A 27,086-nucleotide genomic window follows, 5' to 3' on the forward strand; every position below is an offset into this window, starting at 1 on the left:
AGGACTTCCACTTGCCACTTCCAGGAGCTTGATTTTAGGGATAGCTGGTAGTTATGGTAGAAAGAGCTTAACCACCCCTTCGCCTGGAAAAATTTGTCCTTGGCATCAGACTTGTGACACACCCTTCCTGACCTCAGCACCTGGTCTGAGGACTTTCTCTGAGCCACTGCAGCACCCAATACTTATCACTCTCGTGGGAGGGAGGCCGTGCCTTTTTTCTCCCCCTGTGTCTCCTGCTCAGAGTTGGCGTGCAATGAATGTCTGTTCCGTGGATGAATGGACAAACATTCGGCGGAACACGCACGAGTGCACAAGCAAATGCATAAGAGAAGCAGAGAGACCTGCGAGTCTGGAACTGAGGATGATTCAGGTTCAAAGAGGCAGAGTCAGAACCTGGGATTTAACATCTGCTGTGGTTTGTCTCCCAGCAGAAAGAAGGATCAGCAGCTGCAGCATTTTAGTCTAGCCCAAGGACATAACGTAGTGTTCTGAGTCAGCAAGTCTTTCTTCTGAGACTGGGGAATCTCCTAGCTGACAAGATAATCTCCAATGAAGCCAGAGGCAGAAGGGAAGTCATTTTGGACAGAGTCACCCTGCAGCAGTTTAAATAAAACGCAATACTATCAACACCTAGAATCCACAATCAGTACTTTCACACTCTCTCTATGGTTCAGACTTCTAACACCTTGTGAAGCAGTGTATGGGCAGCCACTCAAGATGGCGGTGCTCTTGCTCTCTGTGTGTCCCCAGCTGGACCAGCCCTGCTTCACCTCCACTCACACCCTACTCACATGGCTATCCAATCCTCCTCATTACAGGGCTCAGTCAGTGACTGCCCACGTGCTTGTCCCCTGCCCCAGCTGCTGGTTTCCCTGGTAACTGATGAGCCAACCTGACATCAATTCCCCCTATAATGATAAACTCCCATTCCTCCCAGTAATGAAGCATGTTGGCACGTCCTGCCTGCCGTCTGCTGTACAGAGTTGAGTGTCACTCCAGGACTTTTGCTTTGGACACGTAGGAGTCCCTATCCGATAAATCATTGATGTCGCCGGTTTCCTTGGTCTTCCTGCTAGGCAATTACAAGGCTTGCAGAATGCAGCTCAATGAGTGGGTATGATTACAGATCAGAAACCTGTACCTCAAAGAGGGTGGGTGACCTCCCTAAAGTCACACAGCTGGAAAGTAGCAGAGTCAGGATTCAGTTCTGTTGGTTCCAGGATCCCCTGCAGCTATTTGGGACAACAGGGGCAATGAACCACTGGTGATGAAAGGGAAGGAAATCTACCTGCTGGTTAGGGAAACACTCACTGCTATAAAAGACTCTGAAATTCGTCATTGCTCCAGCAATCAAAGTTTATTTCTTCCTCGTGTACAATCTAAAGTTGTACAAAAGTCTGCTGAGCAGCTGGCTTTCCTCCAAGCAGGGATTCGGGAACCTACACTCCTTCCATCCTGTGGTTCCACCAGCCTCAATGTGTGACTTCAAGCTGCCATGTACATCTGCATCAGGTCGGTAGTAGGGGAGAGAGCGTGGAGGTCTTGGGTCAGACTTGGAAGTGGCACACATCACGCCCAAGCACATTTCTTCAGCTAGAATTCAGTTACTTCACTGCCAATACTTAGCAACCAAGAAACTGCAAGGGAGCCTGGAAAATGTAGAACAGCTCTGTGCCCTGGAAGAAAGGGAAATGAAACTGGTCAAGTTGGGCAGTCCCTGTCACCACCCATATCCTATAAGGAACATGAGATTCCAGGACAGAGAAAAAACCCCTATGTGACCTCTGGTGGGGACATGAGTCACTAGACAAGTTTGCAGGAAATCAAACCTTCAGCTGCACTTCAAGCTGCAAGCATGCCCAAAGCCCTTCTGTAATAAGCCTTGATTGTTTTATCCTCTTGTGTGAGAGAATACTCCCCTCTACCTTCAACTTCGCCAGTCTGAGCACTCCTAGACCCATGGCTAGAGGTGGGCACATGTCCTAAATAGACCCAAGCATATTTCCTCATCCCCTAAGAATCAGGGGTCAGTTTAGGGACGGTCATGTGATCCAAGGAGAGCCTATTGGCTTCCTTCCCTAACCAGTTAAGAAGGCTCTCCTGTCCCTGGTTACAAGATTATAAGAAGGGAAGTGTGGGGTGGTCTGGTGTCATGCCTGCAGCCTTGTGGAGACAGCTGAAACCATGAGGGAGCACGCGGAGAATGAAACTGGGCAGCTTCAGTTTTTGGATCCTGAAGACTAGTCCTTCCCCACCATTTTTGTATAACCCAATTACTTTCTCTCTTTGCTTCACTTAATTCAAGTCATCTGTCAGTTGCAACTCACAGAGTGACAACGTCATACATCCAATGTGCCAGAAGACATTCTAGAAGGTAGATAGGATCAACAGCAAGTTTTTTTGTGTCTAGTGCTAGCCATATTCATGTTCTCTTGTACGCACAAGCACACACACACACACACACACACACTCACGCGCACACACACTATGGGCTTGTGTCCCCCATAAAATATATGCTGAAGACCTAACCCTTAGCGCTTCACAATGTGAATTTATTTATTTATTTATTTTTAATATTTTAAAATTATTTATTGAAGTATAGTTGATTTATAATGTGTTAATTTCTGCTATACAGCCAGGTGACTCACTTTTACACATCTCAGTGGGTAAAGACTCTACCGACAAACAGACTCAGACCTAGAGAACATATTTGCCAAAGGGGAACAGAGGTGGGGGATGGATGAACTGAGAGTCTGGGGTTAGCAGATGTAAGATATTATAAATAGAATGGATAAACAACAAAGCCTTACTGTATATCATGAGAAACTATTATATCCAATATCCTGGAATAAACCATAATGGAAAAAATATAAAAAAAGAATGCATATATGAATTTATTTTTAAATAGGGTCTTTAATGGTCTTCCCTTGTGGCTCACCTGGTAAAGAATCTGCCTGCAGTGCAAGAGACCTGGGTTCAATCCCTGGGTTGGGAAGATCCCCTGGAGAAGGGAAAGGCTACACACTCCAGTATTCTGGCCTGGAGAATTCCGTGGACTCTATAGTCCATAGGGTTGCAGAGTCGGACACGACTGAGCAACTTTCACTTTCACTTTTCAGGGCCTTTAACAGAGGAAATCAAGTTAAAATGAGATCATTAGATTAAGCCCTAATCTAATATGACGGGCATCCGTATAAAAAGGGGAAACTTGAACATACACAGCACAAGATAATGTGAGAGACAGAGACACAGGGAACACACCACGTGATGAAGAAGGCAGAAACTGGGTGATGCTTCTGCAAGCCGAGGAATGCCCAAGACTGAGGGCAAACCACCAGAAACTGGGAGGCATGGAACAGTCTCCCTCCCAGCCCACAAAAGGGACCCTGCAGACACCTTGATCAGACATCTAGACCTCCAGAACTGTGAAACGAGCAGCATCTGTTTTTGAACAGTGCATTGCTCTCTGCTGTGGCATTTATAGGAAACTAATGAACATAGTTTTTTGGGCAGGTAACCTGGTGACTCTGCCAGAGTTATCTTTTCCAGGAGGAAAAGCATTAAGTGTTATTCTCCATCTCTGTAATCTCTCTGGAAAGGCCTTAAGGAGTTCCATTTCTCCTTCTGTATTATATATTTATATAGGAGAGAGGGAAAGAGAATAAGGAAAGTTAAAGCAATGTAAGATACAGATTCTTTGTTATTAATATTTCATACACGTGTGCATGCACGTGTGTGTGTGTTGGACCTAGAGGAGGAGGTTATCATAATGATAACAGCAATTGCCATTTATTGTCTACTTTATGTTGGATACAGTTCTTGGTCATTTTAAACATATTATCTCATTTACTTCTAGAAGAGAGTGAAATGTCTCCTGATGTGAGGTCAATTCAGACCTGACTTTGAATCCCAGTTTTGCTGCTTATCAGGTATTAGGCCTTGGTCATGTAATTTAACCTCCGTGAACCTTTTTTCTCAATGGAATAATAATTTCTACTTTGTGGAATTTCTGTAATATTATGCAATAATATATACATATAAATTGATTATCCTCTTAACAAGTGGTAAATATTACTATTCATCTTCAGAATCACCCTATATGACAGGCATTTATAATTCCAGTTTTATAGATGAAGAAACTAAGTCCCACGTGCAAATAAGTGACAAAAACTAAATTAGACCAAGATCTGTCTGGTGGCTTCAAAGCCAACATCTTTCTACTATACCCGCCTTGAAAAGAAAATGATCCAAAAAGCAATAATTTGTCAATCCGGCACAGTTACACTGTGAGTGAATTTGAATTACATGTATCTGAAACTGTGATACAAGACATTCACAAGGTCTCATTTTGTGCTCAAAATGAGAAATCATACAAATCCCCAGAATTAAAAATCAAGAATTGCTCAATTTCAAAGCCTGTTCAGCCAAGTGAATTACAAGCTGCCACCTTGATTCTAAAACAGAAATTCTGTCTTCATTTTGTCAGTATCTTGCAAACTACGCTGTTAGTCACAAGGCCCAAAACTTCATCAACTGATTTTGGTGACAGTTGTGTAGTTATTATGCATTTTAAACAACCTATCACCATGTCTTCAGAGTATTCATAATGTGGTGATACAGAAAGGCACCAAGAGCAACACATTTATTCCCTTCATAAGACGTCATAAAAAGTGCTCCCTGTGGCAGCACATATACTAGATGTCATAAGAAGGCTCTAAAGAAGGGCTGACAGCCATTATGATGCGCTGTGCTTGCAATTTAGCAGATTCATTTCTGCAGAATATCAGAGACCATCTAAAGAAATGAAAAGCACCATTAAAAGGAAGTTACAGGCCAATGGGTGTTGATTTATGTGCTGTGGGAACATACTCTTCCATGCTTTAGTTAGTGGGAAAATTTGCTCTGAATCACATGGGTTTTGAATAACACAAAGTCTTCAGGAATGCATCCACTGTATAAAACGAACCCCCAGTGAAGATATCATCACCTTCTCCCAGGAACTCAGATATGCCAATGCACTTGGTAGCTATATTTCTCATTATTACTTACACTTTGAAAGTTGACTTATACATCAGTCTCCAGTGACTTTGATTAATATGAGTCACCTCTAGCAATACCGCGGAAAATCAATTTCCTCGTTTGTTAGAGGTTGTTGCTAGTTAATGCAACAACCAAGTCCCTGGCATGCAGTGGCATCCAGGTCACCTACCTGAACCCCAGTCTCATCTGTTTCTACCCCAACTTGGACAGGGAGCCAGGGCCTTCTGTGAGGCAAGTGAATCTGTACCATGGCATGTGGTATGCAGCTTATGATAGCAGCTTTCATTTATTATTGCTTAGGGTGTCAGGTACATTATTATTCGGGTGTCACATTATTATTAGGGTACCACATTATTATTAGGGTGTCAGGTACAACCCTAGATACTTCACATATGCTATCTCATTCTATTGACCGAACAGTCCATGTGTATAGACAAAGAAGAAAACTATAGAAATGTTGAATAATGGGTCCAGGTTATTAGGATGTGGCAGACATGATTGTTTCAACGTTTGCATTTTAGTTTTAAATACTTCCATGTATATACTGTGATGTGTGTGATAGCTGGTTAAGCAACAAACCCCGGTGTCTAGTCTGATGACCAATCAGCAGTTCAGGGGGTAATAGCAGCATCCTCATCAGGAAGTCTGTGCTCCTGGTTACCATACCCACTTCAGGTATTTGTATCTTAATCAGTATCTGATGCGTTACCAGTCAGCACAGCAAGAGTCAGAAATGGGTTTTCATCTGTGATCATAGTGGCTTGTTCACTAGCATGATGGCTTTTAGACACGGGATCTGATTGGAGCAATTAAAGGTATTTAAAACATGTGACTCAGCTAAAATATTTTACAGAAATTCCCCACAATTGCACAAATGAAATCTATGGACCCCTGACATCTGTAGCTTTCACTCTTAAGGATTCACTCTAACTGGTTCCATTGCATAGCACTGAATTCAGAGGAACCTGGCTCACTCTCCAGTCACTGCCAGCTCTCAAGGGAAGAGCCCCCTGAGTCTGGATATTTGGTGAGTCTGCTCTGAATGACTTATGCATCATTCAATGTATCATGTGAGGTGAAGATAGGACAGAAAGCTGGGGCTTCCTTCCATCTAAAGTACAATTTACAGAAACAGCTCTGTACTGGTTAATAAATGTTCGCTTAATAAGTAGTCTGCCTATGGGGTAGAACTATAACCTGGTAAGCGACATTGTGAGGAAGAGAGTTATTTACCTTCACTTCAAAGCTGCTGTGACTACAGAAGGGGACCAAACAGACTCACGTTAGTGTCGTCATTGGTACTGAACGTGAGGGCTTCCCTGGTGGCTCAGCAGTGAAGAATTTGCCTGCAGTGCGGAGAGGAGGGCTTGATCCCTGGGTCAGGAAGGCCCCCTGGAGGAGGAAATGGCAATCCACTCCAGTATTCTTGCCTGGAAAATCCCATGGAAAGAGGAGCCTAGTGGGCTATAGTCCATGGGATCGCAAGAGTCGTACACGACTGAGCAGCTAGACCACCACCAACACCACCGCTGAACCCAGCAGCGCTCTAACCACTAGGCTAGAGTTAAACAAAAACTCCATGGCATCAACCTTGGAAGCAATGAGCAGGTAAAACAAAAGGGAATAACCCAAGATTCTGAGAAGTAATCATGCACAGCTGACTTCCAACAGGGCTATCCCCCAAGGTATTGATCTCCCTCAGGAAGGACTGGAATGATTGAGGGGAAAAAAGACCAGTGGGCCCCCATGCTCTCCTACAGTCCCCACCGCACTCGCCTCTCTGGGTCGGTACACCAGAGATCGCCATCAACTCTGACTTTGGAACAAACGGAACTGGGCTAACCCCAGCTGAGATGTTATCAAAAGGAAGTTGTATTAGATGCTTCCTATTAAACACTGGTACTTCTTGGGAAGTACCGATATATTTTGAAAATCAGAACACTACTCTCTTCAGGAAACCTTTGCACTTATGGGAAGGGGGAATTTGTTCCCTACTGAGAGTCTTGTTTACCAGCTGCCCTGGCCTGGATCCCTGCCCTCATCTTCCTCGTTGTCCAGGTCTGGGGTCAGTCTCTAGGACTTCATGGCTTGCCTGGTTCTCCCCCTCAGCCCCAGTGAACTGAGTCTTGACTAGGTTTTGAACAGAATTTCTTAACTTCTGGTTTGATTAGCGGCTTATAGAGAAAACTACCAAGTCATCTAAAACTCTGCTTGACCGCAGAGCATCTGTAATAGTCACCTTGACACAAATGTGAAAAACCCACAGAAAGCAGCTCTCAGACTTCAGTCCCGTCAGCCTAGGTTTCTGGTGATCAATTTCCCTGTCTTGTAGGTCCCCAGACCAAGGAAACTGCCATCAATTCCCCATTCATGGATTTTGGGAAGTTCTGTGGCATAGAGTGACAACCACTTTTCTTCTAAGGTATTTAGCAAGCATGCCATATACCCACAAATAAATCAGATTAAAGATTTATCAGCGTAAATCACTAAACCAAAATCACTAATAATCATCATTATAGATGCTTTTAAAACTATGAAGGCTCTGTACAATCACCTTCCATCTAAATCATCACTCTGGGAACTACATGGTCACCTGCTGTATTTTCTGAGGAGAAATCTATTAAACAAATAGAGGTAAGGATAGAACCCAATTATAACATCGAGTTTTAATTAAAACACAAAATTAAACATTACATTTATTTTGATCAGTTGTAAGGATGATCCCACTGATTATTTTTATGGAAAACTGTTGCTAATTAATAAATGCCAGAGAGAGAGAAAGAAAAGAATAATGAATAGTGAATTCATTATTCACACTGCCCTGGAGTCCTGGATTTAATCTGGTCTTAAACCATTCATTTTGGGCTGTGCCTTTTAAGGCTGAAGTTTTTTCACAGTCACTCAAGGCAAAAACAGAAGCCTCCTTAAATTATGTTAGAAACAGATCAACTCCCCGATAACATACACTCCACCGGAGACAGAAAGGAAAGAAAGAATAAGTCCCGAGGTAGATTAACCCCTGATGTACAGCATCAGGTTTTATCCCCAAGCTCCAATGAACTGATGCCTGAAAAATTCCACCAAGGACTGCACAGTCTGTGGATTCTTGAGGAGGCTGGGGTAGGGGAAGAAAGAATCCCTAGGCTCTTAAACAAATACAACCACGTTTAAATGACCCCTTTTAAAAACACAGCCATTGTTTTTCAAAGCAGTTTTAGGTTCACAGCAAAACTGAGTGAGAAGAAAAAGAAACTGAATGGAAAGTAGTTTCCCGTATACCCTCTGTCCCCACATAAGAACAGGCTCCCCCACATCAGCACCAGGGTGCTACATTTGTCAGGATCAGTGAACCAACATTGTTACATCATTATCACCCAAAGCCTGCAGTTTACATTAGCGTTCACTTGTAGTGTGATACATTCTGCGGGTTTGGACAAATATAAAACAACATGTATCCATCATTAGGGTATCATATAGAATAGCTTCAGTGCCTTAGAAACCCCCACCCTCTGTCTGTTCATGCGCTCCTCCCTGCTGCTGCTGCTGCTGCTGCTGCTGCTGCTGCTGCTGCTAAGTCGCTTCAGTCGTGTCAGACTCTGTGCGACCCCACAGATGGCAGCTCACCAGGCTCCCCCGTCCCTGGCGCTCCTCCCTAACCCCTGGCAAACACTGATATTTTGTACTGTCTCCATAGTTTCACCTCTTTCAGAATGTCATGGAGAAGGCAATGGCACCCCACTCCAGTACTCTTGCCTGGAAAATCCCATGGACAGAGGAGCCTGGTGGGCTGCAGTCCATGGGGTTGCTAAGAGTCGGACATGACTGAGCGACTTCACTTTCACTTTTCACTTTCATGCTTTGGAGAAGGAAATGGCAACCCACTCCAGTGTTCTTGCCTGGAGAATCCCAGGGACAGGGGAGCCTGGTGGGCTTCCATCTATGGGGTCGCACAGAGTCGGACACGACTGAAGTGACTTAGCAACAGCAGCAGCAGAATGTCATATTAGTTGGAATATTACAACATATAGACTTTTAAGATGGGCTTGTTTGACCATGTAATAGGTATTTAAGTCTCCTCCACGGGTTGATAGGATCCTGATTTTGAAAATAATCTTTTCTACTATACTGTAGTAGATACTTACAGATATTTATGGCTTAAAACTTTAGAGGAACACTATACAGTTCTGCTCTTTTCCTGGGATAGCCCTTCTCTTTTCTACCATCTAGGCAGGTCCAGGGATCTAAAAGAATTCATGGCCAAGCACTTATTAATGTTCTTGGTGTCTATCACGGACCACTGTTCCAATTACTACGGCTGTTGAACAAATATACCCAACACTTAGTGATGCGGTAGAAACATTTATTATGCTCAAAGAATCTGTGGGTCAAGAATTTGGATACAGTACACCAGGGCGACCTTGTCTCTGCCCTTCAGTGTTGCAGGCCTCAGCTAGAGGGCTTGAAGGCTGGAGGCTGGGATCATCTGAAGGCTCATCTGTCTAGCAGTTGAAGCTGGCTGTCGGCTGGTGGCATCACTGGTGAAAACATGAATCACCTTTGAGTGGCAGGGACTTTGCCAGATCCTATGAATTTATAGTGAAAAACCACGGTTTCTGACTGCAGGACACGAGAAATGATACCAGTGACCAGATGAACTAGCAATACCACTAACATTTTAAGTTCTAGGGTAGAAATTAAACCGAGGTGCTTCAGAAAAGGATCACAACACAAACTGGGAGCTCACAAAAGGTTTCTCAGGAAAACTGTTGCAGAAGCTTATGCAAAATCTCACCTGAGTTTGTGAAAACACAGATGTAGTTTTGTGGGATCTGACTTCAACTCAGGCCTCAGGGCTACTTCCTAAAGCCACTAGCACAGAACCTGGGTCACACACCACCCACCTGGGTCATCACAAGTCTTTCCTGGTCTCCTTGAGAAAGATATGATGCTGGTAGAAAACTCTCACACCTTCTTCAAGGTGGCAACATGGACCAAACCAGTGCAGAGGCAGCCGCTCTGATCTCTGGGGTTACCTGGAACAGTTGACAGAGTGAGTAGGTCATAGAAATGGTCCTGTCAGAATTAATTGCTCCACCAGCTTATGCTGAAAATGCTCTGAGGTCAAAGATGGCAGAATCAGACATGGGCTAATGGCTCGATTTATAGCTCCCTTCCCTCTCCTCCTCCAGTCCAGGCTTCCAAGAGGACTCAGGAGGCCCCTGTTTGAAAACAGATCAAGTCTGCCATCTTCATTTTACAGAAAGGTAACTGAGAACCAGAGAGGTACAAGGGACTCGTGGTAGATGACTCACACCCCAGGTTAGTTTGGGTTTGTTTTGTTTTGCTACAGTATGCAAAGCACTAGAAAATATTCCTTTGAAATGTGTGAGCAAGTATCCAGTGAGCAGTGGGGTCTGGTGGGGATTATCAGTCAGTCAATTCCCTAATTGACCTCACATTGGAGAAGGGAAAGGCTACCCACTCCAGTATTCTGGCCTGGAGAATTCCATGGACTGTATAGTCCATGGGGTCGCAAAGAGTTGGACACAACCAAGCAACTTTCATTCACTCACTTGGGTGGGATACTGCAGATGGATACAGAGGTGGCTGTCCCTTCTCCTTCCCGACATGGCTGAGGAAGCCAGTCCTCCCCCCTTCAGCCCCCTCTAGCCCAGCTACTTCCTCCTCTCACTGCCCTGAAGCACACTCAGTTCCCTCAGGGCTGAGAGAGGCGACTGAAGCTGAATGAATGATATAGCCTTTTAATTTGCTTTTAATTATCATGGCCTGGTAACCCTTCCAAAGACCCTTCACGGAGAGTAGTTTTATTTTTCTACTTATTAACCTCATTCACTAGACTGGAAAAAAGAATTCCCATCCCTCAAGGCCTCTCACTTTCATTCTTCTAATTCTTTTTTTTCAGCACTAGGAAAGTAATGTGTATAAAACCAGAGCCAAGCATATTGTGGTTTCAAACACAAGCCTGTTTGGAGCAGAAGCCCGTGGGATTGCTGCGTTTCAGCCTCAGGGGACAGCCCCAGTGGCCTCAGCCTGTGAAAGGGAGGGGCCTGAATGGCCCTTTGATTCAGTCCAGATCTGGGGGTGGAGGGTGGGGAAGGAGCAGGCCTGTCATTTGACACTCTCTGTTGGGCTTGGCCCTGGGCCTTTCCCTATTCGGGCCTCCCTGGAGCCTGCAAGCCTCTCTGAGGATGCTCCTACTCGGCTAGTTGCTGCCATGCCAGAAATTCCTGGGCCCTCGGAAAGTACACCAGCCACCCCAAGGGCTTGGTGAATTCCACTAGCTTTGAGAATGCTGTTCTTCATAGAGTTCCTCCTCCTAGCGCTTCCAAATAGACACATACACACAGAAAGAGATATACACACAACCACACCCCCCCCACACACACACCTTGTCCTGCTTTAATAGGGCATTAACCATGTGTTTGCTAGTTGATGTTTGAAGTATTTGTTGTTCTTGTTTGCACAGGAAACCTAAGAGTTTCCCATGAGTTAACCAGAAAAATTATTAGAGCTGATGAAAGAGCTTAACAACGATAAGAGACAAATATAGTTATATATATATAGCTGTAAATAAATTTATAACCACAACAAATATAGGTTTGGTTATAGCTTTGGATATTGGACGAGTTTGAACTCTGGCTTCACCACTTAGGATCTTAGACAATTTACTTAACCTCTCTGCACTTCAGTTCCCTCATCTGTGAAAGGTTATAATAATAAAACTTCCTTCACAGAGTCATCGGGAGACTGAGTGCATTCCATACATACAAAATGCCTCGAACAGTGTCTGGCACATAGTGAGGACTATGTGACGTTACCTATTATGATAAAAATCACTGGCTTTGAGATCAGTATACAAAAATGGTTTATGTGCAACACATTGCAGCAAATTTTAATGATATTAAAAGATAGTATTTTTAAAAGATTGCATTTATATCATTTTAACAAGCATAAAATAAGGTGTATAGTTATGTGAGTGCTAAGTCACTTCAGTTGTGTCCAATTCTTTGTGACTCCATGGACCATACCCTGCCAGGCTCCTCTGTCCATTGGATTCTCCAGGCAAGAATACTGGAGTGGGTTGCCCTTTCCTACTCCAGGGTATCTTCCCAATCCAAGGATCGAACCCAAGTCTCTTATGTGTCCTGCATTAGCAGGTGTGTTCTTTACTACTGGCACCACCTGGGACCCCATGTATAGCTATAAATCTAACTAACAATGGCATGCTTTAAGAAGAAAATTATAAAATCTTATAGAATGTAATTAAAGATGATCCAAATAAGTGAAGAGGAAGATTTCTTATCTAAAGACCTTTTTTTTCTTCCCCATATTAATCTTTAATTCAAACAAAATGTTGACGGGGTACTTTTAGAGTGTAATATATATGGAATTGTACAAGCTGGTTCTATTAATAAATGAAGATTAAAGACCAAATAATTGAGAAGTAGAGTATTAGCAGAGGCTGACAATAGAAAGCAGAAACAGAAAAGAGTCCAGAAAGACACTCCTGCATTTATGGAAACTTGATACACAGAAAAAGTGGTTTTACAGATCAGTTGGAATAGGATGAATTATTCAAAAAGCAATGCAAGGGCAATTGGTCAGCCATTAACAAAAACTCAGTTGAGTCCCTGCCTTACCCATAGTCTGGACTAAAGACTTAAGTGTAAAAAACAAAATAAAGAAAACGATCATGTTCTTGGGTCAGATAAAAATTTCTTTTCTGTTTTCTCTTTCAGTTTTATTGAAATATAATTGATACACAGCAAGGAAAAATTTCTTAAACAAGACTTGGAAAGCACAAATCATAAAGGAAAAGACTGGTGAATATATCTGGGTTAAAATTAACTTCTGTTAATATTTTATTATTTTCTGGTTAACCAAGGCAGGTTAACGGTCCTGACCTTCCACTCTTTCCTAGCAATAGACTAATACAGACACATTCGTGCCCTTTTTATGGCGGCTTTTCATTGCCTGCCTTCAAGTAGGTAGAATGCACGTCCACACATCTGGGCTTGAGCTTGACTACGTGATTTGCTTTGGCCAACAGAATAACATACGTGCTGCTCAACCAGATATGTTAAATGCCCTGGTGCGATTTACCTTGCCCACTCTCATTTATCATATGAAGAATATGCCATGAATAGCTTCTGGGGTCTTCCAGTGAGAGGTACGTGGAACAGACCTAACCAGACCTGAGGTCTGAAACAGAGCCACCCTGGCCAACCGACAGAACTGTGGCTTAGGAAAATAAAATTGTGTTGCTACAAACCATTGAGATTTTGAGGGTGATATTTTTATACAGCATTATTTTAGCAATAGCTGAGTACACATTAATTTAAAATATATTTTGGAAGGATATTGGGAACAGAATCAATAGCAGAATAGAGGCTTGGAAATAGGCAGGAATTAGGATATTTCTGGAAGACAGGATTCAAACGCCAGCAGGAAGTGTACCAGCAGGTTCTAGAAGGCTGGGGTGAAATAGAAAGCTTTTCTGTTTCTTTGATCCTCCCGGCAAGATTCAAATACCAAGTGGAGAGCATGTAACTGTGCCATCTCTCTATCCATTAATGAAGGAGTGCTGGAATCTTGGTCACTGTCTCCCAGACACACCCAGTGGGAAGAAAGAATGCCCAAAAGGAAATCATGTGCTTTTATTTATTTTTGCCACAATGCATGATTTGTGGGATCTTAGTTCGTTGACCAAGGATGGAACCCATTCCCCCTGCATTGGAAGCACACAGTCACAACCACAGGACCACCAGGCAAGTCTGTAAGTGATGTACTTTTGAAAACAGGGGTTTGAAACTGGGCAGCCAGAAACAAGAAATGGCCACGACTCATACTGACCAAGCAACCTTCTGGTTATGCTATTTCTTGCACTGAGGCAGGGCCTGCAGCAGAGAATACTCACCACTGTTTATACTTACCTTGTCCCTTGGACAGCAAGGAGACCAAACCAGTCAGTCCTAAAGGAAATCAAACCTGAATATTCATTGGAAGGATAGACGCTGAAGCTCCAATACTTTGGTCACCTGATGCCAAAAGCCAACTCATTGGATAAGACTCTGATGCTGGGAAAGATTGAAAACAGGAGGAGAAGGGGGCAACAGAGGATGAGATGGTTGGATGGCATCACCGACTCAATGGACATGAGTCAGCGCTGAGCAAACTCTGGGAGACTGTGAAGGACAGGGAAGCCATGCTATAGTCTGAGGGGTCGCAAAGGGTCAGACATGACTTAGCAACAGAATGACAGCAACAATACTTACTTGTCAATAATGATATTTTTCACAGCAAACTCATGCGTGGTCTTGAGAAAATGCTGTCCATTCCATGCTAGAACTGTGTTCCTGTGTCTGTGTAGGACCTCTGCATTCCATGTGACTTAATTAAGGTAATGCTTCCTGGGGAGGGTCGCTTAGCCACTAGGTGGCCTCCTCGATGTCTCCACTGAGGCCACCATTTTCCAACAGAAGAGACTAGAGGAACAGACGGAGTAAAGGGAAGAGCAGGAAGCAGGTTGGTTGGTATTAGATTTTACTTTGAAAACCTAGATATCAGAACAGGCTTTAGCTCACACAACCAGCTGGGCATAATTGGACTAATTTTGGGTTGGGGAAGAACTCAAACAGAACTTTGTTTTAGAAGAATTATTCTTTTTAGGCTGTATGGGTGGGAGAAGAGAAGGGAACAACTGGGCATGGAGTCTGTTTGTCTCTAGAATGTAGCTCTTCAAGCTAGAAGTGTAATCATGGGGAACTTCTTGGAAATCAGTTTCCAACTCCCCTGGAGTCTCCTATCTGAGGCCAAGTCAAGCCCTATTCTGCTAATTATCAGAGACTAGATGAAATCGGCTGTGTTCATGACTGCCTGGGATGGCATCAGTAAAGGACTAGCAGTGTTTCTACATCAGGAGCTCTCAGACTGTGAGCCATGAATCCTCTGGAGAGCCTTGGAGCTGTTGCAAGAGGCTCCAAGTATATAAATATCCCAAACATAGTCTGAGGCTGGGTAGATAACATATCGTATATGTCTGCACTCAGTTCAGTTCAGTTCAGTCGCTCAGTCGTGTCCGACTCTTTGCAACCCCATGAATTGCAGCACGCCAGGCCTCCCTGATCACCAACTCCTGGAGTTCATTCAAACTCACGTCCATCGAGTCGGTGATGCCATCCAGCCATCTCATCCTCTGTCGTCCCCTTATGTTTGCACTACTCTTCCCTAAATGTATGAAGAAGTGCTTGGATTTAATTCAATGGAAATTCACTTTCAAGAGTTACTAGAGTCATAAGTTTCTTGTTAGTATAGACTTTTCTCAACCACTAAGTATCACTGCCAGGTAGGTCTTCAAAGTAAATATAGCTCCTGTCTCACTGATGGTGACTGCAGCCATGGAATCGACAGACACTTGCTCCTTGGAAGAAAAGCTATGACCAACCTGCTGATGTGCTCAGTCACGGCCAACTTTTTGCTACCTCATACTGTAGCCTGCTAGGTTCCTCTGTCCATGAAATTTCCCAGGCAAGAATACTGGAGTGGGTTTCCATTTCCTTCTCCAGGATGACCAACCTAGGCAGCACATTAAAAAGCAGAGACATTATTTTGCCAACAATGGTCCATCTAGTCAAAGCTATGGTTTTTCCAGTAATCATGTATGGATGTGAGAGTTGTACTATAAAGAAAGCTGAGCACTGAAGAATGGATGATTTTGAGCTGGGTTGTTGGAGAAGACTCTTGAGAGTTCCTTGGACAGCAAGGAGATTAAACCAGTCAATCCTAAAGGAAATCGTCCTGAATATTCATTGGAAGGACTGAGGCTAAAGCTGAACCTCCAATACTTTGGCCACTTGATGCCAAGAACTGACTCATTGGAAAAGACCCTGATGCTGGGAAGGATTGAAGGCAGGAGGAGAAGGGGACGACAGAGGATGAGATGGTTGGATGGCATCACTGACTAGATGGACATGAGTTTGAGCAAACTCCGGGAGTTGGTGATGGACAGGGAAGCCTGGCATGCTGCAGTCCATGGGGTTGCAAAGAGTCAGACGTGGCTGAGCGACTAAACCAAACAGTCTCACTGGACTGATGTGAGGTTTAATTGATTAGCACATGCAGACTCTTAGTTCTTGAAACAGACTAAAAGTTCAGCAAATACAAACAATTATTTAAAGCAAGCGTCATGCTTGAAAGGGGGGGATCTACTCATTTTTTATGATCTCTAGAACCATTCTTGTGCCACGGAGTTTTAACAGCTTTATGAATTGTATCATAAATCTTGTGAAGAGGAAAGAAATACTTTGAAATCTGTTGATCCTGCTGCTTCTAACGCAGAAAATCCCTGTGCCTATAAACCGTTCTCAACCCTGGTAGAAGGCATTCTTGGAAAAGAGCCCGTATCTCTTTGATTGACAGCCTAGAGGAGAGAGGCCGAACCCAGAGACCTCTGGACCCTAGTGCAGCGTTCATCTGTTTCCTCCAGGGATGAACAATTAACCGCTGGCCTGGAAAATTCCATGGACAGAGGAGCCTGGCGGGCTACAGCCTTGCTGCTGCTGCTGCTGCTAAGTCGCTTCAGTCGTCTCCGACTCTCTGCGACCCCACAGACGGCAGCCCACCAGGCTTCCCCGTCCCTGGGATTCTCCAGGCAAGAACACTGGAGTGGGTTGCCATTTCCTTCTCCGATGCATGAAAGTAAAAAGTGAAAGTGAACTCGCTCAGTCGTGTCCGACTCTTCGCGACCCCATGGACTGCAGCCCACCAGGCTCCTCCGTCCATGGATTTTCCAGGCAAGAGTACTGGAGTGGGGTGCCATTGCCTTCTCCGCAGCCCAAGGGGTCGGAAAGAGTCAGACTGAGCGCGCTTGCACAGTCAAAGCAGCTTGCCCACCGGAAAACTCAACCGCTACCACTACGGTAACCACAAGATGTCGCTGTGACCCAAATTTTCACACCAGGGCTACCCGCGCAGCCCCAACCCCTCCACCCCTCCACCCCGGGGGGCGGAGGGCAAGACCTCCCTTCATTTTCAAAGCTTTCTTTCCCAGTGCTTCCCAAACCCTACCGAGCAAACTGAATCAGCTGAGGTCTTGTTAAAATGCATGTTCTAATCCAAAAGGCCTGGGGTGGAGCCTGAAATCCTGCATTTCTAACAAGCTCTCAGGTAGTGCCGAAGCTGGAGCTTTCAGCATTTCTGTATTGTTGTTTTGATGTGGCCTGGGAGTAAGAATTAAGTAGACCCGAAAAGCGGGCCCCATTCTACTCCTTGCCTTTCAGAGGTAGTGGAGAGGAAGAAGAAATCAAAATGAGAAATAACAAAAGAAAAAGAGGGCAGCTTTCTTTTAACGTGCCAGTCTCACGAGCCTCCTGCAGTTCGTGCTCAGAAGGTGACTGACGTGGCAAGCGCCCCAGTCAAGGTGAGCGGTAAAGAAGGTCAGAAAGGGTTTTCCCAGAACGTTCTTTCTCTGACACGAGAGCTCATTAAATAACTTACCGCACAACTTGGTGTTTCACTTGGTGTTTTATACACCAAGTGGCCAAATGCTTCAGCACACACTCCACAGCTCCCCGCAAAAGCCGAGTTTCCAATAGAGTTCATACAAATGGGTTGGGGGGAGCCAGCTTGCGAAATGAAGCGGTGGACTAGCCGGAAGAGACGCCCGGCCGATGGTGTTGCTCTAGCATGCACAATGGGATCTATTTTAATAACATGAACTTCTGCTTTCCGCCTCCGGAAAGGCCCCGCGGGGAGCAATCCACGAAGTGAAACTGCTTCTAACCCGACTTCTCCGGGGCCCTGGCTTCAAGGTTTAACGCACGCTGCAAAATGAGAAGTTACAGTGCCTCTGAGTTGCTGCTTTTCTTGACCCTATTTTTTTTTGTTTTAATCTGGCTTGGTTTTTCTTTTTTAGTGATCTTTGCCTATCATTTGTGTCCTTTTGGGGCCTGAAGCTCCCAAAGTCCTTTGGTTTTAAGACAGAGACTTCAAAATGAAAAACAAAAGGCTATCTATTCAGTTTTGATCTATTATATCAGTTCAGTGTAAAGCTTAGCCAGCTTTTTGGTTGTAAAATCCCAAGAAGATAAGTCTCAAGAAGATGTTGGCCCTCCATCTTCTCCTAAGCCTCCTTAGGGGGCAAACCTGCCCATCCAATGGGCATAAAATATGCAGCAGAGTGAGCTTTCCTGGTAGCTCAGGTGGTTTAGAATCTGCCTGCAATGCAGGAGACCCTGGTTCGATTCCTGGGTGGAAAAGATCCCCTGGAGAAGGGATAGGCTACCTACTCCAGCATTCTTGGGTTTCCCTGATGGTTTAGCCAGTAAAGCATCCTCCCGCACTGCAGGAGACCTGGGCTCGATTTCTGGGTGGGGAAGTTTCCCTGGAGGAGGGCATGGCAACCCACTCCAGTATTCTTGCCTGGAAAATCCCCATGGACAGAAAAGCCTGGCAGTCCACGGGGTTGCAAAGAGTCAGGCACGACTGAGCGACTAAGCCCAGCACCTGCGGCAGGGTGTCCTAGCCAAACCCAAACTGGGAAGAGAAGTTTGGCTGTTTGGGTGATGTTCTCTCTTCTCTATCTGTAGGCATAAACTGATATGCATAAGTAGGGGGTTGTGTTTTGGGGAGTCACCAAGGAGGGGAGGGAGGGAGTATGGATAGTGGAAGGGACAGGGTGCCATTTCATACTCCTTGCCCCCCTGGACTGGTTTAGAGCTCCCAGGAAGGATAGGAGTGAGTGCTGAACAAATGGATTTCCTTAGAGACTGGGTGAAACTCTGGATCCCAACATAGCAGCTTTGAAATGCTGAGATGTTAACACCCAGTTTTGAGGAAAGAGGTTTTGTTGTTGTTTTTAATCTCATCTAGCAGATGTAGTTCAACTATTTGTTTTGATTATATAAACCACATACTTGCCTTGGGGAAGCTGATTTCTGGAACTTTTTCTAAAGAATAAAATGTTATAAAATTCTAATTTGAACTTGCTATATAAATTGTAAGGGCTAAGAAAAAAGACACAATTTTATGGTATTTGCTCAGTTAAGAATCCTGAAACAATCATGTACAAAAACTGGGAAAGGAAACAGCAAAGGACCAAAGTTTATTTTTGCCCAATAGGCTAATGAGTCACAATTTCACCTTCATAATTTATTATTATTAAACATCAGAAGATTTTTTTTTCTTCACTTTCACTTTTCAGAAAAATATTATAGAAAAGAAGCCAACAGAATATTTGACAATATTTTTAAGTGGGCAGAAATTTAAATTTTTTGTTAATATTTTGATTACACATACTTATGGTACTATTTTTATTGGAATGACTATGTGGTATTTTCCTCTTTCCTTGTTGTTGTTGCTCAGTTGCCCAGTCACATCTGACTCTTTGTGACTCCACGGACTGCAGCACACCAGGCCTCCCTGTCCCTTGCCATCTCTCAGAGTTTCCCCAAGTTCATGTCCATTGCATCAGTGATGCCATCCAGCCATCTCATCCTCTGACGCCCTCTTCTCCTTCTGCCCTTGATCTTTCCCAGCATCAGGGACTTTTCCAGTGAGTCTTCTGTGTGCATCAGATGACTAAAACACTGGAGCTTCAGTTTCAGTCCTTCCAGGGAATATTCAGGGTTGATCTCCCTTAAGATTGACCGGTTTGATCTCCTTGCTGTCCAAGGGACTTTCAAGAGTCTTTTCCAGCACTACACTTTGAAGGCATCCATTGTTTGGTGTTCTGCCTTCTTTACGGTCCAGCTCTCACAACCCTATGTGACCACTGAGAAGACCATAGTCTTGACTATATGGACCTTTGTCAGCAGAGTAATGTCTCTGCTTTTCAATATACTGCCTAGGATTGTCATCCCTTTCCTGCCAAGAAGCAGTCGTCTTTTAATTTCATGGCTGCAGTCACGGTCCGCAGTGATTTTGGAGCCCAAGAGGAGGAAATCTGTCATTACTTCCACCTTGTCCCCTTCTATTTGCCATGCGGCAATAGCAACCCACTCCAGTACTCTTGCCTGGAAAATCTCATGGATGGAGGAGCCTGGTGGGCTGCAAACCATGGGGTCGCGAAGAGTCAGACACGACTGAGCGACTTCACTTTCACTTTTCACTTTCATGCATTGGAGAAGGAAATGGCAACCCACTCCAGTGTTCTTGCCTGGAGAATCCCAGGGACGGGGAAGCCTGGTAGGCTGCCCTCTATGGGGTCACACAGAGTCAGACATGACTGAAGTGACATAGCAGCAGCAGCAGCAGCAGCAGCAATGGGGCCAGATGCCATGATCTTAGTTTTTTTAATATTTAGTCTTAAGCCAGCTCTTTCACTGTCCTCCTTCACCCTCATCAAGAAGCTCTTTAGTTCCTCTTTGCTTTCTGCCATTAGAGTGGTATCATCTGCATATCTGAGGTTGTTGATGTTTCTCCTGCCCATCTTAATTCCAGTTTGTAACTCATCCAGCCTGGCATTTCTCATGATGTGCTCAGTGTATAGATTAAACATATAAGGTGACAGTAGATAGCTCCTTTCTAGATCTTGACCCAATCAGTTGTTCCATGGAAGGATCTAACTGTTTCTTCTTGACCTGCATACAGGTTTCTCAGGAGACAGGTAAGAGCTTTCCACAGTTTGTCATGATCCACACAGTCAAAGGCTTTAATGTAGTCGATGAAACAGAGATAGATGTTTTTCTGAAATGCCCTTGCTTTCTCTATTATCCAGCGAATGTTGGCAATTTGTCTCTAGTTCTTCTTCCTTTTCTAAAGCCAGTTTGGACATCTGGAAGTTCTTCGTTCACATAATGCTGAAGCCTAGCACACAACATTTTAAGCATGACCTTTCTAGTGTGGGAGATGAGAGCAATTGTCCAATGGTTAGCACACTCTTTGGTACTACCCTTCTTGGGAATTGGGATGAGGATTGACCTTTTTCAATCCTGTGGCCACTGCTGGGTCTTCCAGATTTGTTGACATAATGAATGCAAAACCTTGATGGCATCCTTCTTCGGGGATTTGAATAGTTCTGCTGGAATTTCATTGCATCCACTCACTTTATTAATAGCAGTGCTTCCTGAGACCCACTTGACTTCCCACTCCAGAATGTCTGGCTCTAGATGACTAACCGCACTATAGTAGTAATCTGGTTCTTTAAGATCTTTTTTATATAGTTCTTCTGTGTATTCTTTCCATCTCTTTTTGATTTCTTCAGCATCTACTAGGTCTCTACCATTTTTATCCTTTATTGTGCCTATAAAAGGCCTCTTTCCTTAGTGTGTTTAATTAGGAAGGTTTCTAAGATTGTGTATGTAGCCGCAATTACTTTTTATTTTAAAAAGTTGACTGGGTACTTTAGAGAATTGGTAGTTTTATAGTGTATATTTATGTGCACTCAAATCAATCATAAGTTTTGTTTTTGAAGGTTTATTTATCTATTTCTATAACAGAGTCACTTAATATGCCATCGGATTTTAAATTATTTGTCATTTTCAGATAAAACTCTAAGCACTGATAGGATTGTCTTACGTTTCCCAATTTTTTTATTGAGATATAATTCACATATAATATTATATTAGTTTCAGATGCACAATATAATGGTTCACTATTTGTATATATTGCAAAATGATCCCTACAATGTCTAATTAACATGTCACCATACAGAGTTATGAATGTTTCTTTCTTGTGATGAGAATATTCACGATCTACACTTTTAGCAACTTTCAAATATGCCATACAGTATATTAACTATAGTCACCATACTGTACATTGTATCCCCTTGGCTTACTTACAAATAACTAGACATTTGTACCTTTTCATCCCCTTCACTCATTGCACTCACACCCCTACCCCTGCTTCTGTCAACCGTAAGTCCGTTTTCTGTATCTATGAGCTAGGTTTTTTGTTTTGTTTTGTTTTTGTTTTAGATTCCATGTATAAGTGAGATCATATAGTGTTTGTCTGTCTCAGCCTACCTTATTTCACTTAGTATAATGTCTTCAAGGTCTATTCATGTTGTCACAAATGGCAAGACTTTTTAATGACTAAATAGTAGTCCATTATTTGTATACCACATTTTCTTTATTCATTGACTATCCATGGGCATGTAGGTTAATTCTGTATTTTGGCTATTGTAAGTAGTGCTAAAATGAACAGGAGGGTGCATATTCTTTTCAAATTAGTGGGTTTGTCTTTTTTTTTTTCAGATACCCAGGTGTGGAATTGCTGGATCGTATGGCAGTTCTCTTTTTAAATTTTTGAAAAAACTCCCTATTGTTTTTCATAATGGCCATACCAAGGTACATTTCTATCAACAGTACACTAAGGTTCCTTTTTCTCCACATCTTCACTAACAATTGTTATTTCTTGTCCTTTGGATGATGGCCATTCTAACAGGTGTGAATTGATCCTGTTGACTGGATACGACTCTGGATCCTAGCATTGCAGCTTTGAAATGCTGAGATGTTGACACCCAATTCTGAGGAGAAAGAGACTGAACCCACCACTCCATGGAACTCAGTGTGTCTCCTCACCTCAAGATAAATGGATTTGGGGTTATTAGGAGAAGCACTCTTAACATGAAGATTAACACAGTCTGGAAGGCACTTCATTCGGCAATATCAATAGTGCAAGGCTCCTTCTTGGACCTTGTACAGGCCCCAGGCTAGCCCCCTGAGATAGCTGAAGTGGAGTAGACTGCAGTAGCACCAGACCGTGAGTGTGGCTGACTGTGTGGAGTGTGAGCATATGCAAGGCCCCTTGGAGTCTTATAGAAGTATTTGTGGGGACCAAGAATGAGGCGCCTTGATGTTGATGAGTCTTCTCTGTAGCCACAGGCAGTGAGGACTGACAGCATTCGGGTTATACACCAAATCATGCCAATTGCTCTTGTGCAACAATATCCTTCCATCCAAGAAAAAGGTCTAGCAAGACAGTAGTTAGTTTCCAAGCTCATGGGAGGCTGAATAGCAGAAAAGATACGAAAGCCAGCTCTATAATCAGACTGCCTGGGTTTCTTACTGTAATCAGACTAACCATGAAACCTTAACCTTTTGGTACCTTGGGTACCTCATTATATGAGAATAATAATAAAATTTAATTCACAGGTCTATGAGAATTAACAAGTAAAACTCATGACAGCCTTAGAACAGTGACAGACATGTATAAACCCCCAAATGTCAGCAATTTGTATTACTACACAGTGTGCCAGGATACTTAAAACAGCATCATGGAGACTGATTCAGCTCAATCTAGAAACAAAAGAACCAGGAGGAGGGCTGATTGGTCTCTGGATCTCCATGAGGCTAGTGAATCTAGGAGTTGAAAGAAGACAATGAGATTGCAACACTATTTATAACAGCCAGGATATGGAAGTGACCTAGATGTCCATCAGCAGATGAATGGGTCAAGAAGTTGTGGTCCATATGTACAATGGAATATACTCAGCCATAAAAAAAGAATGAATCTGAGCCCTAATGAGGCAGATGATCCTAAAGCCTATTATACAGAGTGAAGTAAGTCAGAAAGAAAAAAACAAATATCCTATATTAACGCATACATATAGAGTCTAGAAAGATGAACCTCTTTGCAGGCGAGGAATAGAGACGCAGACAGAGAAAAGACTTGTGAGCACAGCAGAGGAAGGAGAAGGTGGGACAAATTGAGAGAGTAGTGCTGAAACATATGCCTTGCTGCTGCTGCTGCTGCTAAGTCACTTCAGTCGTGTCCGACTCTGTGTGACCCCATAGACGGCAGCCCACCAGGCTCCCCCATCCCTGGGATTCTCCAGGCAAGAACACTGGAGTGGGTTGCCATTTCCTTCTCCAATGCATGAAAGTGAAAAGTGAAAGGGAAGTCGCTTAGTCATGTCCGACTCTTCACAACCCCATGGACCGCAGCCTACCAGGCTCCTCTGTCCATGGGATTTTCCAGGCAAGAGTACTGGAGTGGGGTGCCATCGCCTTACCGTATGTAAAACAATTGTGTCCGACTCTTTGTAACCCCATGGACTATAGCCCGCCAGGTTCTTCCATCCATGGGATTTTCCAGGCAAGAAGACTAGAGTGGCTTGCCATTTCCTTCTCCAGGGGATCTTCCCAACCCAGGGATTGAACCTGGGTCTCCAGCATTGAAGGCAGATTCTTTACTACTGAGCCACAAGGGAAGCCCCATAAAATAGACAGCTAGTGGAAAGTTGCTGTATAACACAGGAAGCTCCCTCTGGCACTCTGTGACAACCTGGAGGGATGGGAGGGTGGTTCAAGAATGAGGGGACGTATGTACATGTATGGCTGATTCATGTTATTGTATGGAAATGCAATTGTATATAGTATAGAAAGCAATGCAACATTGTAAAGCAATTATCCTCCAACTAAAAATAAAAAATAAAGAAGACAATGAGAGCTAGTAGCTGGTAGAGGTTCCTCAAGCAGCTTTCTCTGGCTCATTTTTTTTCCCCCCAGGGTCACAGGAACTGTGCTTCCAGGATGACAAACACTTCAGTGCCTTAGGATTAGAGAGTTTGTGGGCACAGCTAAGGCTCTAACTTCCTCTTTGGGGAGAACAGAAGTTAATAATGTGGTACTCTCACCCATCATGAGATAAAATGAGATTCTTCTTTCAGGTTTTATAAAAACCCTAAGAGGAACTTCCTATAACCTTAATATGGTGGAATTTGCCTTTTTCAATATGTCAGACCCATCAGTCTCAGCACGGACTTTCACCACATCCCTATTAGCACTCAAGACAAAGACTATTCTGCTGCCAATAACTTACTTTAAAACTAAAAAAAGACATCGTGCCTCCAAGAAATAAGAATCAATGTATGTTCTGGCTGCATAGGCCAGGATATTCTCCTTCAAAGCTGCCTCTAGGGTGTGCAGGGCTGTAGGAAAATTTTGCAGAGCTCCTGTCTATATAAATAATCTGATTTTAAAATGTTTCTAAAAGTACAGACCTATGTGAAGTATAAGACTTATTCCTGGAGATGGGTAGAGAAGAATTATCTGTACATTGTTCACTGTCTATTTGGTAAATCAAAAAATTCTTTATAGAGTCCAAGCACTGTCTCTTCCTGTTCAAATCCAAGAGCCATCTCTTCAGGCACTTTATTGTCCGATGTTATGTTCCTGGAGAGTTTCCACCAAAAATAAATAGTAGCAATGCCGTAATTAATCACAGGACCAGGGCTCTTCAGGACCTGTTTCCATTAAACAGCGTAGATCTTTTTGTGCCTTCAGTTCTCTGCTAGCGTGTCTCGAATAATGGTTTTATTATTACTCATGACCCTGCATCATCTGTCCACATCCCCTTCCAATTCAGTTCAGTTCAGTTCAGTCGCTCAGTCGTGTCCGACTCTTTGCGACCCCATGAATCCCAGCACACCAGGCCTGCCTGTCCATCACCAACACCCGGAGGTCACTCAGACTCATGTCCATCAAGTCAGTGATGCCGTCCAGCCATCTCATCCTCTGTCGTCCCCTTCTCCTCCTGCCCCCAATCCCTCCCAGCATCACAGTCTTTTCCTACTCTCTCTCAAAGGTTGGTGGTACTGTGCCTTGTTGATACAAGTCTTCCAAAAAGTAGGCAGGGAAATGTAAACTAACATTCATTTTCTGGTCTTATTAAGTTTACCATTCACAATTTTATGGTGGAAACAGAATAAGGCAGATCCCAGCCCAGACTCTTGAGGCGGGAATCACTGCATCTCTAGAATGGGAGTCCTTTCAGTGTTGACTGACAGACACCACTGCCAGTGGGGAGGGTAGTAAGGGGTCCATGCGTGAAGAGAGAGGCTCAACTCCACTGCTACAAAGTAGGAACTTCCCTTGTCCACATGACTTAGGGCCAGAGAGCATGATTTCACCATGTCAATGGCAGGCAAGAGAAGACAGTGACCAGAAGACTCATTGGTGTTCAGTCTTGAAAGCCACACTCCAAGGACTACTTCGTACCTGGCACATAGCCTGCAGCATGGTAGTTATCATCCTGGATGCCAGAGGCTCAGGGATCATGGTGGGGATAGCATCCACTGTCACACCGGCCTCAGGTCCTGAAGACAGGAGATGGCACCACACTCAAATCACAGAGGGGCATGGGCTTACATGGTGGCTCAAGCCCAAGGGTTAGTGGTAAACTGTTGGTATCCCAGACCCCCAAAGTCATTCTGTGGTCAAGAGAGTTACCCCAAACCAGCCTGTGTGTACCATTCTGGCCCAATCTTGAGTGATTCCACAGTTTCAACCAGCAGAAGTGAGCTGCTTGCCAGACTGTCCACCTCAGATGAGGACCCAACACCAGTCCCTGAGAGCACCCATAGGCATGAAACCCAGAGCTCTGTAGGATACCTGGCTGGCCTCCTGTGTGAGGCAGAGGGTCAGGGAGTACCTTGAAGGATCAAGTGAAGACCAAGGTCTACGCAGGTCTGTATCTGGGCCAGGGACATACAGCTTGGAGGACATTGTCAGGCCTGGCAGTACCAGACCCTAAGAATGAAACCATCATTACAGACATGCTATCAGGGAACTACAGGGAGAAAGAGAAAATTCAAGAAAGTCTCTCCAGAGATCTGGGTGTGGGGGAGAGCGGACGGGGTCTGAGGTGTGGGCCACAGCAGAGACCTTGTCGACCCAGAACTTCCATTACACTTCTTGAAGAGCTGATACAGCAATAAGAACAGAGGCAGTGATGGGGGATTGACCCATAAAACCCATTTGTGGTGATCCGTATAATTGCAGACTCTGAAATCATTCAAGAGCAATCCACAGAAAGAGCCTCAGATGAAGCAGAATCCAACAGGAGGAAGTAAAGGGAAGAGCCAAAGGCGGCGGCAGGGGAGACAGCCTAGTGGCGGCTGGGCCAGGAAAATGAAAGAAAGCGGAAGCCACTCAGTCAGCTCCGCCTCTTTGTGACCCCGCGAACTGTACAGTCATGGGAATTCTCCAGGCCAGAATATTGACGTGGGTATAGCCTTTTCCTTCTGCAGGCAATCTTCCCAACCCAGGGACTGAACCCAGGTCTCCCACATTGCAGGCAGATTC

General features: G+C 44.0%; 1 protein-coding gene across 17 annotated transcripts in view; it reads right to left on the reverse strand.

The window, feature by feature from the left end:
- Window positions 1-1,338: 1,338 nt before the first annotated feature.
- The window catches only part of TLR10 (toll like receptor 10), a 36,049-nt gene continuing 10,301 nt past the window's right edge, over window positions 1,339-27,086 (reverse strand). The window contains exons 2-7 of one of the 17 annotated variants that reach the window (XR_011257707.1): window positions 17,557-17,882; window positions 15,506-15,636; window positions 14,337-14,546; window positions 13,995-14,138; window positions 9,942-10,073; window positions 1,339-1,676 (exon numbers count right to left, since the gene is read on the reverse strand). The gene's annotated coding sequence lies outside the window, so the exon portion shown is untranslated. Of the gene's footprint in view, window positions 1,677-9,386; window positions 9,624-9,941; window positions 13,902-13,994; window positions 14,139-14,336; window positions 14,547-15,505; window positions 15,637-17,556; window positions 17,883-27,086 lie in introns of those variants that run through there. The other 16 variants (XR_011257702.1, XR_011257698.1, XR_011257708.1 and 13 more) reach the window with 16 other exon arrangements.

The sequence above is a fragment of the Ovis canadensis genome, chromosome 6, assembly GCF_042477335.2.
Source record: "Ovis canadensis isolate MfBH-ARS-UI-01 breed Bighorn chromosome 6, ARS-UI_OviCan_v2, whole genome shotgun sequence".
In the NCBI taxonomy this organism is placed as follows: domain Eukaryota; kingdom Metazoa; phylum Chordata; class Mammalia; order Artiodactyla; family Bovidae; genus Ovis; species Ovis canadensis.